The sequence below is a fragment of the Ranitomeya imitator genome, chromosome 2, assembly GCF_032444005.1.
Source record: "Ranitomeya imitator isolate aRanImi1 chromosome 2, aRanImi1.pri, whole genome shotgun sequence".
Taxonomy (NCBI): Eukaryota; Metazoa; Chordata; class Amphibia; order Anura; family Dendrobatidae; genus Ranitomeya; species Ranitomeya imitator.
The window spans coordinates 613,691,491-613,703,576 of NC_091283.1; positions in this window are offsets into that span (position 1 = coordinate 613,691,491).

Genomic DNA, 12,086 nt, shown 5'->3' on the forward strand with positions numbered 1-12,086 from the left:
GGTGCTAGCAGTGATGTAATGAAATATCAAAAGACTGACCGTTACTTCCAAACAGAAATCTTATGTACACAGGTGCTTACTAAGGCTATGTGCACACGTTCAGGATTTCTTGCAGAAATTTCCTGAGCAAAACCGGACATTTTCTGCAAGAAATCCGCATGCGTTTTTTACGCGCGTTTTTCTTGCGTTTTTTTGCGCTTTTTTTGCGGATTTTTCCGGAGATTTCCCAATGCAATGATATAGTGGGAAATCCGCAAAAAATCTGCAAAATTATTGAACATGCTGCATTTTTTACCGCAATGCGTTTTTTTGTGGAAAAAAAAAATGTATCATGTGCACAAAAATTGCGTTTTTTTAATGCGTTTTATAGCATTTTTACAGCGAAAAAATGCGAAAAATCCGTAACGTGTGCACACAGCCTAAGACTATCCATCTCCATATATAACCAAAAATAAAGTAGCACTCTTTAGTGCTATAGCATGCAAACATTAAATATATGAAATTTGAATTGCAAAACTGCACTAGAAAATATGAAAAATTGAAAATACTTAGCTCCTATATTGGCCAATGCATTTATACCCTGCAGCCGCGATAAGGTAATTCTTGTTGCTGGGACTTATCCTGTGGGGACTCCTCTCATGGGCTGATAGCCTACATTTCTATGGGAAGGTAGGATCCTGCTGTAATTAAAACCTCCAGAGGATGAAGGGTGGAGTGCTCAGTCAGAGAGCCTAAGTATACAAATATCAAAAGTCTGACTGTCATTTCCAAATAGAAATTAGGTGTGAACAGGTGCTTAGTAAGAGAAGCCAGCTCCATATATAACCAACAATATAAAGTAGCACTCTGTTGCACTATAGCATGCAAACATGAAATATATGAAATTTGAATTGCATTACTGCTCTAGAAAATATGAAAAATTGAGAATGCAGTAATGCAATTCAAATTTCATATATTTCTTGTTTGCATGCTATAGCATGAGTGCAACTTTGTTTGTTATGTATAGAGATGGCTACTCTTAAATCGCATCTTTACAAACCAATTTTTCTGTTTGGGAATGACAGTCAGGTTTTTGTTATTTGTATAGCACCCCACCCACTAGCCTGTGGCATTTTAATTGCAGCAGTGACCTACCTACCCATAAATGCTGGCTTTAGCCTATGATAGGACTCACATTAGAAAGGTTCCCAGAAAACCGGGCGCAAGCAGCTTCTTGCTGTACTGAGCAGTCACATGGTACCGCTCATTACAGTAATGAATATGCGGCTCCACCCCTATGGGAGTGGAGTCGGGTCCATATTCATTATTGTAACGAGCCGTACCATGTGACCGCTCAATACAGGAAGAAGCTGTCAGCGCCTGGAGAACCAGAGACCTGCAGGGACCGCGCCAGGAGCAGATGAGTATTATTAGACAGCTGCCGCTCCCCCTCCCCTGCCGACCCCTGGGAATGACTCGAGTATAAGCCGAGAGGGGCAATTTCAGCCTAAAAAAATGGACTGAAATTCTCGGCTTATACACGAGTATATATGATAATTAATTTGCATTTTATTGCATTAATTAAGTATTTGATACTGTTAGCACCACGCCGGATCCCTGCTCTGACAGGCAGGGTCCCGGCGTGTCTCTTCATTCACCCATGCTGCAGTCAGTTGTTCCCTTCCCCATGCTCTGTATGCTTTCAGCCGGGCCACCAGCCATGCCCTTAGGACACACGCGCGTACGCTCCCACCCTTTTAAAGGGCCAGTGCGTGCACTTGCTATTTCCTCCCCAGCCAATGGCTGTGAGACATTATGTATATATTGCCCCCTCCCCACTGGGGAGGTGCCTGTGCAACCTTCCTGTTTTGCAGTCTATGTTGTGTAAGGTTGCATATCAGTCCCCGTTGCATTCTGGTGCATATACTGCCTACTGCACTCTCGTGCAAATCATACTGCCTGCTAAATTCTGATGCAGACCCTGCCTGCTGCAGTCTGATACAAACTATGCCTGCTGCACTCTGGTGCAAACTCTGTCTGCTGCAATCTGGTGCGAACTCTGTCTGCTGCACTCTGATATGAACTCAGCTGCACTCTGATACAAACTCTGCCTTCTGCTCCATCCATTCTGTCCTCTGGGTCCAGCTGCTGCACGTCCGTTGGTCTGTCCTGGAGTGGCGCCTGGCGTTCATTAGGAACCAAGTCTAATCTCACCATCAGAGGCTCTAGTGAACAGTCAGGTGCTCACTTAGTCACACCCCTCCAGGCTTTCTGCAGTCTGTGGCACAGTGTTTCCACAAACCACGTCCATGACAGTTTGCTCAGGCCATGGACCCTGCTGGACCCCGGGTCGTGCCTGTTCGGACCATGTACCAGGAGCTCTGCTGACAGAAAGACGCTCAGGAAGAACTGTCCATACAGTTGCAGTCCATAACTACCAAGTTGGAGGCCTTAAACATCTCTCCAGAGTTCCCACATGTTGAAGCAGCCGTGTCTTCTCTGGAGATCCAGGTCCCCGACTCGCAGCTCCACCACACTGACGGCAATCCGAAGCTCTGCCACAGGTTTATCAATCAGTGCCGGCTACATTTTTAACTTCTTCCTTACCTTTTCCTGTTGGACCAAGCAAAGGTGGCATTCCTTATGTCGCACCATGGAGGCAAGGCCCTGACGTGGTTGAACCCATTATAGGAAAGAGAGGAGCTAATCATCTCTTATTTGCCTGCATTCTTGGAAGCTTTTTGCAAAGTATTCAATGAAACCGGGCAAACCACCTCTGCAGCTTCTGCTCTTTTCCGTATACATCAGTCCAATTAATCTGTGACGCAATATGCATTTGGATTCCGGGGCTGCCAGAAATTTTATCGTCCAGGCTGTAGTGGATCAGTTCCAAATTCCAGTTCTTCCACTCCAGAACCCCCTGGCAATAACATCTGTCGATGGAAAAACTCTTCGGAAGATGTTTCGTCTGGCTACTGAGCCGCATAAGGGTTCATATTGGGATGCTTCATACTAAGAGGATAGTCTTCTATGTTCTTTCCCATATGTCTCACTCCTTTCTCTAACCTGCGTTGGACTGGAGAACTGGAGAGGTGTTCCGCTGGAGATATTCCTGTCATGAGAAGTGTCTAGCTCCAGTACGTCCGGCTAAGGCCCCATCTTGTCCAGTATCACTGCCCGGTTTGCCGTCTGCCTATTGGTCCTATGCCAATGTATTTGACAAGAAGGAAGCAGAGACTTTGCAATAGTAAAAAGATCTAATGTTACAAAAAAAAGGTTATTCTCACCTTCCGAACCGCCCGCTGTCCTCGGCAGTGCAAGCTGCAGGTTCCGGTGCCAAGGATGCTAGATGTCGCACGCTGTCCTCGGCAGTGCAAGCGGAAGGTTCTGGTGCCAAGGATGCTAGGCGAGAAAGACCTGCCATGACATCACGGTCATGTGACCGCGACGTCATCACAGGTCCTGTGCTCATACCACCCTGGGACCGGAAGCTGCCACGTGCACCGCACACAGGCGCCAGGACTTCAAGGGGCCTTCGGAAGGTGAGTATTTGTTTATTTTTAATTTTAAGTCTTTTTAAACCACGTATATAGTGCCCACATTGCTATATACTACGTGGGCTGTGTTACATACTGCGTGGGCTCTGTTATATACTACTTCTCTGTGCTATATACTATGTAGCTGGGCAATATACAACGTGACTGTGCAATATACTACGTGCTCTGTGTAATATACTATGTAGCTGTGCAATATATTTTGTGGCTGTGTCGGTTCTGTTATATACTACGTCGACTGTGCAATATACTACGTGGCTTGGTCATATACTACGTGGCTGTGCAATATACTACGTAGCTATGCAATATACTACGTGACCCTACAATATACTACGTGGTTATGTTGTATACTACGTGACTAATATACTACATAGCTGTGCAATACACTACGTAGCTGTGCAATACACTACGTGACTGTGTTATACACTACGTGGCTGTGCAATATACTACGTGCCTGTGCAATATACTACGTCGCTCTACAATATACTACGTGGCTGACCAATATACTACATACCTGTGCAATACACTACGTGGCTATGTTATATACTACGTGGCTGTGTTATATACTACGTAGCTCTGCTATATACTACGTACGTTGTGTTACATACTACGTAGCTCTGTTATATACTACATAGCAATGTTATATACTACGTCGGTTGTGTTATATACTGCGTCACTGTGCAATATAGTACGTAGCCTGTGCTATATACTACCTACATATTCTAGAATACCCGATACGTTAGAATCGGGCCACCATCTAGTGGCATAAATAAAGATCTCTGTTCAGATGTAGCCGTGTTATCATATATGTTGTCCATAATCCTAGTTTCCGGAGAAGATGGTACAAGGGGATGGGGGGGGGGGGGTTCCTTTCAATGCCTGATAGTTCTTTTTTCAAGTTGACACTAAACGTCACCCTCACTAATACTTGATCAAACAACTACAATAGAAAAAAAATAAAGAAAAAAGACAAAATACGACACAAAAATTAGAATTAAAAATGAAATCCAGAGACACAAGTTATAAAAAGGAGGTAAAGCTCAGCTGTTCATTTAGGCCAGCCCAAGCCATAGTATTGGGAACAGAAATCCAACAGCATTCTCTTTGCGCTAGAATGCGTTTAGTGTCACACAGACATGTATCGCAAGGAAACCTCGGTGAAGCACTTTTGCATGCTTCATCGGCACATCTGTGCTTCATGCTTAGGAGGATCTTTGCATCAGATCAACATTTTGAGGAGCAGGCTGTGGACCTTGGGGAGCGGTTCATGCAACGAGGATATAGCAAACGATGCATCAGGAAATTTATTAGCAACTAGCGGGAGACAACCTAAGGATGGGAATCTCAGATACATCTCTACCTATAATAATAATAATAATAATAGATGGGACATGATGAGAATTATCCTAAATAGACATTTTTTAATATTTATTTTTTTTTTTACTTTTTGCATGCTTCAATAGTGTCCATGGGAGACTAGAAGCTGTACTTGTCCTATCGGCTCTGCTACATACAGACGATCAGATCGGGATTTGGTGCTCTTTTTATACTGCCTACATGATATAGTGTAAATACCTACTAACCTTTAAGAAGTGGATACATTGCTGTGCCTTCAATAGATCAATATCATAGTTTTTTTGTAATAGGGATGTGATATTGCCCTATATTAGGCGTATTGGCAAATAAAGAAGGGACATAAGAATATAATATACAAGTGCTTCTCACAAAATTAGAATATCATCAAAAAGCTAATTTATTTCAGTTCTTCAATACAAAAAGTGAAACTCCTATATTTTATAGAGTCATTACAAACAGAGTGATCTATTTCAAGTGTTTATTTCTGCTAATGTTGATGATTATGGCTTACAGGCAATGAAAACCCCAAAGTCATTATTTCAGTAAATTAGAATTCTTTATAACACCAGCTTGAAAAATGATTTTAAAATCCGAAATTTTGGCCTACTGAAATGTTTAGTAAATGCATTCAATACTTAGTCAGGGCTCCTTTTGCATGAATTGCTGCATCAATGCGGCGTGGCATAGAGGCGATCATTCTGTGGCACTGCTGAGGTGTTATGGAAGCCCAGGTTGCTTTGATAGCAGCCTTCAGCTCGTCTGCATTGTTGGGTCTGGTGTCTCATCATCCTCTTGACAATACCTCATAGATTCTCTATGGGGTTAAGGTCAGGTGAGTTTGCTGGCCAATCAAGCACAGTGATACTGTTGTTATTAAACCAGGCATTGGTACTTTTGGCAGTACATCTCAGCAGTGCCACAGGATAATCGCCTCCATGCCACGCTGCATTAATGCAGTAACTGATGCAAAAGGAGCCGCAACCAAGTATTCAGTGTATTTACTAAACATACATTTCAGTAAGCCAACATTTTGGATTTTAAAATCATTTTTCATGCTGGTGTTATAAAGTATTCTAATTTAATGAGATAATAACATATGGGTTTTCAGTGGCTGAAAGCCATAATCATCAACATTAACAGAAATAAACACTTGAAATAGATCACTCTGTAATTACTCTATATAATATACTAGCTATTGAACCCGTTCTACGCCCGGGTGGCGAGCATTTATATTGCTATATGGTCTCCATCCTGGTATGTGCTGCTCCATCCTGCGTCCCCATCCTGTCATGTGCTGCTCCATCCTGCGTCCCCATCCTGTCATGCGCTGCTCCATCCTGCGTCCCCATCCTGTCATGTGCTGCTCCATCCTGCGTCCCCATCCTGTCATGCGCTGCTCCATCCTGCGTCCCCATCCTGTCATGTGCTGCTCCATCCTGCGTCCCCATCCTGTCATGCGCTGCTCCCATCCTGCGTCCCCATCCTGTCATGCGCTGCTCCCATCCTGCGTCCCCATCCTGTCATGTGCTGCTCCATCCTGCGTCCCCATCCTGTCATGTGCTGCTCCATCCTGCGTCCCCATCCTGTCATGCGTTGCTCCATCCTGCGTCCCCATCCTGTCATGTGCTGCTCCATCCTGCGTCCCCATCCTGTCATGTGCTGCTCCATCCTGCGTCCCCATCCTGTCATGTGCTGCTCCCATCCTGCGTCCCCATCCTGTCATGCGCTGCTCCATCCTGCGTCCCCATCCTTATGTGCTGCTCCATCCTACGTCCCCATCCTTATGTGCTGCTCCATCCTGCGTCCCCATCCTTATGTGCTGCTGCATCCTGCGTCCCCATCCTTATGTGCTACTCCATCCTGCGTCCCCATCCTTATGTGCTGCTCCATCCTGCGTCCCCATCCTTATGTGCTGCTCCATCCTGCGTCCCCATCCTGTTATGTGCTGCTCCCATCCTGCGTCCCCATCCTTATGTGCTGCTCCATCCTGCGTCCCCATCCTTATGTGCTGCTCCATCCTGCGTCCCCATCCTTATGTGCTGCTCCATCCTGCGTCCCCATCCTTATGTGCTGCTCCATCCTGCGTCCCCATCCTTATGTGCTGCTGCATCCTGCGTCCCCATCCTTATGTGCTGCTCCATCCTGCGTCCCCATCCTTATGTGCTGCTCCATCCTGCGTCCCCATCCTTATGTGCTGCTCCATCCTGCGTCCCCATCCTTATGTGCTGCTCCATCCTGCGTCCCCATCCTTATGTGCTGCTCCATCCTGCGTCCCCATCCTTATGTGCTGCTCCATCCTGCGTCCCCATCCTTATGTGCTGCTCCATCCTGCGTCCCCATCCTTATGTGCTGCTCCATCCTGCGTCCCCATCCTTATGTGCTGCTCCATCCTGCGTCCCCATCCTTATGTGCTGCTCCATCCTGCGTCCCCATCCTTATGTGCTGCTGCATCCTGCGTCCCCATCCTTATGTGCTGCTGCATCCTGCGTCCCCATCCTTATGTGCTGCTGCATCCTGCGTCCCCATCCTTATGTGCTGCTGCATCCTGCGTCCCCATCCTTATGTGCTGCTCCATCCTGCGTCCCCATCCTTATGTGCTGCTCCATCCTGCGTCCCAATCCTTATGTGCTGCTCCCATCCTGCGTCCCCATCCTGCGTCCCCATCCTTATGTGCTGCTCCATCCTGCGTCCCCATACTGCCTCTGACCCGCTCGGCGCCGAGTGCTGGGGGGCCTGAGCAGGCGGGGACACCGGCGCGCTGTGGGGGTCAGGTGCCGGTATCGCCGCCAGCTCAGGCCCCCCAGCACTTACTATACTCACCTGTCTGTCCTGTTCCAGCGCTGTGTACCGCCATCTTCCCGGTCTCCTGACTGTGACTGTTCAGTCAGAGGGCGGCGCCGGCGCGCATTAAGCGCGTCACCGCGCCCTCTGAATTGAAGGTCACAGACTGAAGACCGGGAAGATGGCGGCGCTCAGCGATGGAACGGGGACAGGTGAATATAGGCGATACTCACCCTCCTGGCGGTCCCTGCTTCTCTGTTGGAGATCGCGGTGTGCGTTCAGTGTGAACGCACACCGCGATCTCCCGGGAGCGTCACTCTGTGAGGCCCAGACTGCGCCGGCGCTTGCGCCTGCGCAGTCTATAGAGGCTTCGGACAGAGTGACACTCCCAGCGTTATATTATAGATGAGTTTCATTTTTTTTATTAAAGAACTGAAATAAATTATTTTTTTTATGATATTCTAATTTGGTGAGAAGCACCTGTATTTATTATATACAATATATCTATCTAGTATATACATAATAATTGCTACATATTTTAATGACACATTCTATAGTGCACACTCACATTTTTTATATTGGGCAATTTTCTTTTTATATGATTATATTAATAAAAGTGACATTTTAAGGAGATATGTAAGTTAAACAATTATTTGAATATCCGAACTGAGAAGCAAATTTGAAAGCTCTGTAAATCGCTTGTATGCAAGAAAGAAAATCCCTGATCAGGAATCGAGGAATATAGCCCAGTCTTGAACTGATTAATGCAGTAATATTTTGCGTAAGGCTGGGAAAAGATAATATTATTATCATTATAATTATAATATAATGATGTAATTTATTATGGAGAGTTGAATTTCTCGGCGGAAATGCAGCAAGAATGGAAATGTCCTCCTGGCCACCTACAAGAGAACTGTCAATGACTCTGGTGGTGACATAGTGAAAGATCAGCATTGGATCTGATCTTGTCACATGCAAATGTCTCGGAACAGAATTACATACTACTGTTACAATGTACTCATGAGACAGAGGCCTTCAAAACATACGTTCCAATCATATGGCACACGCTAAAACAAACAGAGTCCTAAAAACAAAAACAGCCCAACCCAGTTGTTCCCTGGTTACTTTGAACAAACCATTGGTTGTCTTCCTATAGTCACCAATGGTGTCGAAAATATCTGGTGCAGCTGGAAAAGTTACATTCTGACCACAAAATATTTTCAGCCAAGGTAACAATCTATTTTGTACATTTCCCTGTTGGTCTGTATGGAATATAATGGCCACTGTTTTAGACTTTTGCTTATATCTTTAACAGGTAGGAGAGTTAAAAATAGGACCCCTATCCTAATATTATCATCAAGTCTCAAAGTACCAGAAATATTTGTACTTCCAGCTGAATTCAAGTCACCTCAAACTGCATGTGTGATTCCAGATTCCTAATTTTAAAATCTGCATGTGCAAAATAATGCAGAAATGTAATATTTAAAAAAAATCATACAGTTTCAAAATAATACTACCAATTAGATTAGTGCAGATCAGGAGACAAAGGACTTTGTAGATATGATTTAACAGATTAATAATTCTCCCTATTATTTGGTCACCCCCTGTGTAACTAAGCTCTTTTTAGAATATTGACATACAGTATATTACCCACACAGCACTGGAATGCAATGCAATTGCATATATTCAAATATTATATTTTTCTCTCATATGTGAAAAAGGTCCAAGTTTAATTCCGTGTACTAGACACATTTTTGGTCCATGTGTCCATTGTTACAATCCTTTTTGCATCCATTTTTCTTGAACAAAAATAAAAATAATTCTTAGATTCTCCAACCCATTCAACAGTAAAATACATATAGTATTATCCTATAGAACAGTGCAGTAAAGGAGACAGTGAGGACTGTGTGGGTATGGTTTACCAGCTTAATGTTCTACAGCAGGAGTGTGGGGCTGTTTATATTTCCTCCAGACCATGGGTAGATTTCTGCAGATCGCAGTCCTTGGGCCACCAGCCCTGTTTTTCCTGCCACCAGCCCTTTAATTCCTCCATAGATTGTGAGCTCATGCATGAAGCATTCATTACTGTGCACTACAGTGCAAGCAATGAAAAGCAGTGTATTTTACGTGATGTGTACAGCAGTGTCTCAGTGTTTCCTATGTGATGTATACTGCAGTCTCAGTGTCTCCTATGTGATGTACATAAAGCAGTCTCAGTGTCTCCTATGTGATGTATAGGCAGTACTCTCAGTGTCTCCTATGTGATGTGTATATAGCAGAATCTCAGTGTATCCTGTGTGATGTATATAGCAGTCTCCATGTATGCTACGTGATGCACACAGAAGTCGCAATATCCCCTATGTGATGTATACAGCAGTTTTGGTGTCAGTCTCAGTGTCTCATATGGAATGCATACTGCAGACCGCTGATTGAGTTCTATCAATGTGAAACCAAGAATATATCAGAAGGAATAATACATAATAGAAGGACTATAGAAGCAACAAAATCACTTACACATGGTGAGGCAAAGATGCAAAAAACAGAAACACAGCTAAACATCCCAAGATGGCAGTCATGTTACAGTAGTCATGATATGAGTAGTACATTATCTATTAAAGAATAAAGTTACTACATGCCGCTAAATCCAACATAATAGAAGGGAGAGATCAACACTTCAAAATAGACAAGAACCTAGATAATTGTATGTTATAATAACAAGGTAATTGTATCGTAAAATATCAAAACAGACTGCAGTATATCTATCAACATTGCCCAGATGGTAACATAGATATGCTATAAAAAGAAACACAATGAATCACTATCACATTATATGTTGCTTGTGGTCCAGGTAAGGATCTATGTACTATCATGCATATCACTAATCATGCAACACAATCACAGGCAACATATAGTGTGATATCGTGACTATTGTAACATGACTGCCATCTTGAGATATTTAGCTGTGTTTCTGCTTTTTGTATCTTGCCCCACCATGTTTAAGTGATTTTATTGCTTCTATAGTCCTTCTATTATGTATTATTTATTCTAATATATTTATAATAACATTTATATTTCGTTATACTTTTTGATCGCATCGCTCCTTCATGGTCTCTGTAGGTTTCTGTTAAGTTCTATAAATGTTATATGAGCATTGATGAATATCCTACTTGAGGAGACATATGGTGTAATATGCACATATGTTTAGAAGAACTTACTGCAGTGAGCTGTTCTTTACAAAACTTAACATCCCAAAGAGTCACCTGCGCTCCAGATTGACTGATACAAACCTGGATAAGCAGTTGTGAGTAGCAACATCATCACTACCACCTTAGTCTACTTTCACACTTGCGTTTTTCAGCTTCCGTCACAATCCGTCGTTTTGGGGAAAAAAACAGATCCTGCAAATGTGCTCACAGGATGTTTTTTTTCCCATAGACTTGTATTAGCGACGGATTGTGACGGATGGCCATACGTTGCGTCCATCGTGCACTGGATTCGTCGTGTTTTGGCGGACCGTCGGCACGAAAAAAACGTTCAATGTAACATTTTTTCGTACATCGGATCCGCCATTTCCTATCGAGCATGCGTGGCCAGAACTCCGCCCCCTCCTCCCCGGACTTTAGAATGGGCAGCGGATGCGTTGAAAAACTGTATCTGCTGCTCACGTTATGCCAAATTTTCACAACGTGCGTCGGTACGTCGCGCCGACGCTTAGCAACGGACCAGTACCGACGCAAGTGTGAAAGTAGCCTAACAACACACACTGCACCCAAGGCAAGCTGCTGCAGCCATCACATTAAGGCAGAGTAAATTATTTGACCAAATGTAGCAGGATAATTAATTTATATTTTTGGCCGGCTATTGAGGTTATAAATATTTAAATGGCACATGGCAGAACAAAGGTTTCCCACCCCTGTTCTACAGCCTCTGTGTATAGCAGCACATAGACTGCAGAATGAGTTGGCAGTAAAATTCAGTGTTCTTGTTCTGATGGCAGGTTCTGTTACTCATATCTCTCTTCTCCTGAGCTATCTTCAAAGCTAATTTTTGGCCACATCAAAGTTCACCTTTAAGTTAGCCATAAATTAGCCTACTAAATAGTTCAGTAGAAGAAAGATAAAAGTTTCAGGCCCAGACATAAGATGGGACTCATTGACAGATTAGCATGTCAATGGATACACAGGAAAAAAATATTTTTACATGATTTTTATGTGTTACTGGTTACCTCTAGCTAATAAAATTGCACTAAGTTTTAGTTTGTAATCTTCATTTACCTTCAGACCCACTATTGTGCAGTTTGAAGAATGATCAAAGTTTCAGAATTTTCTCTTGTGAGATTGCCTCTTTCAGTAATTTAGGCTGTATATGAGGTTTATCTCATACATGGGCTGACACTGACAGCTTGGGGCCCCTGTG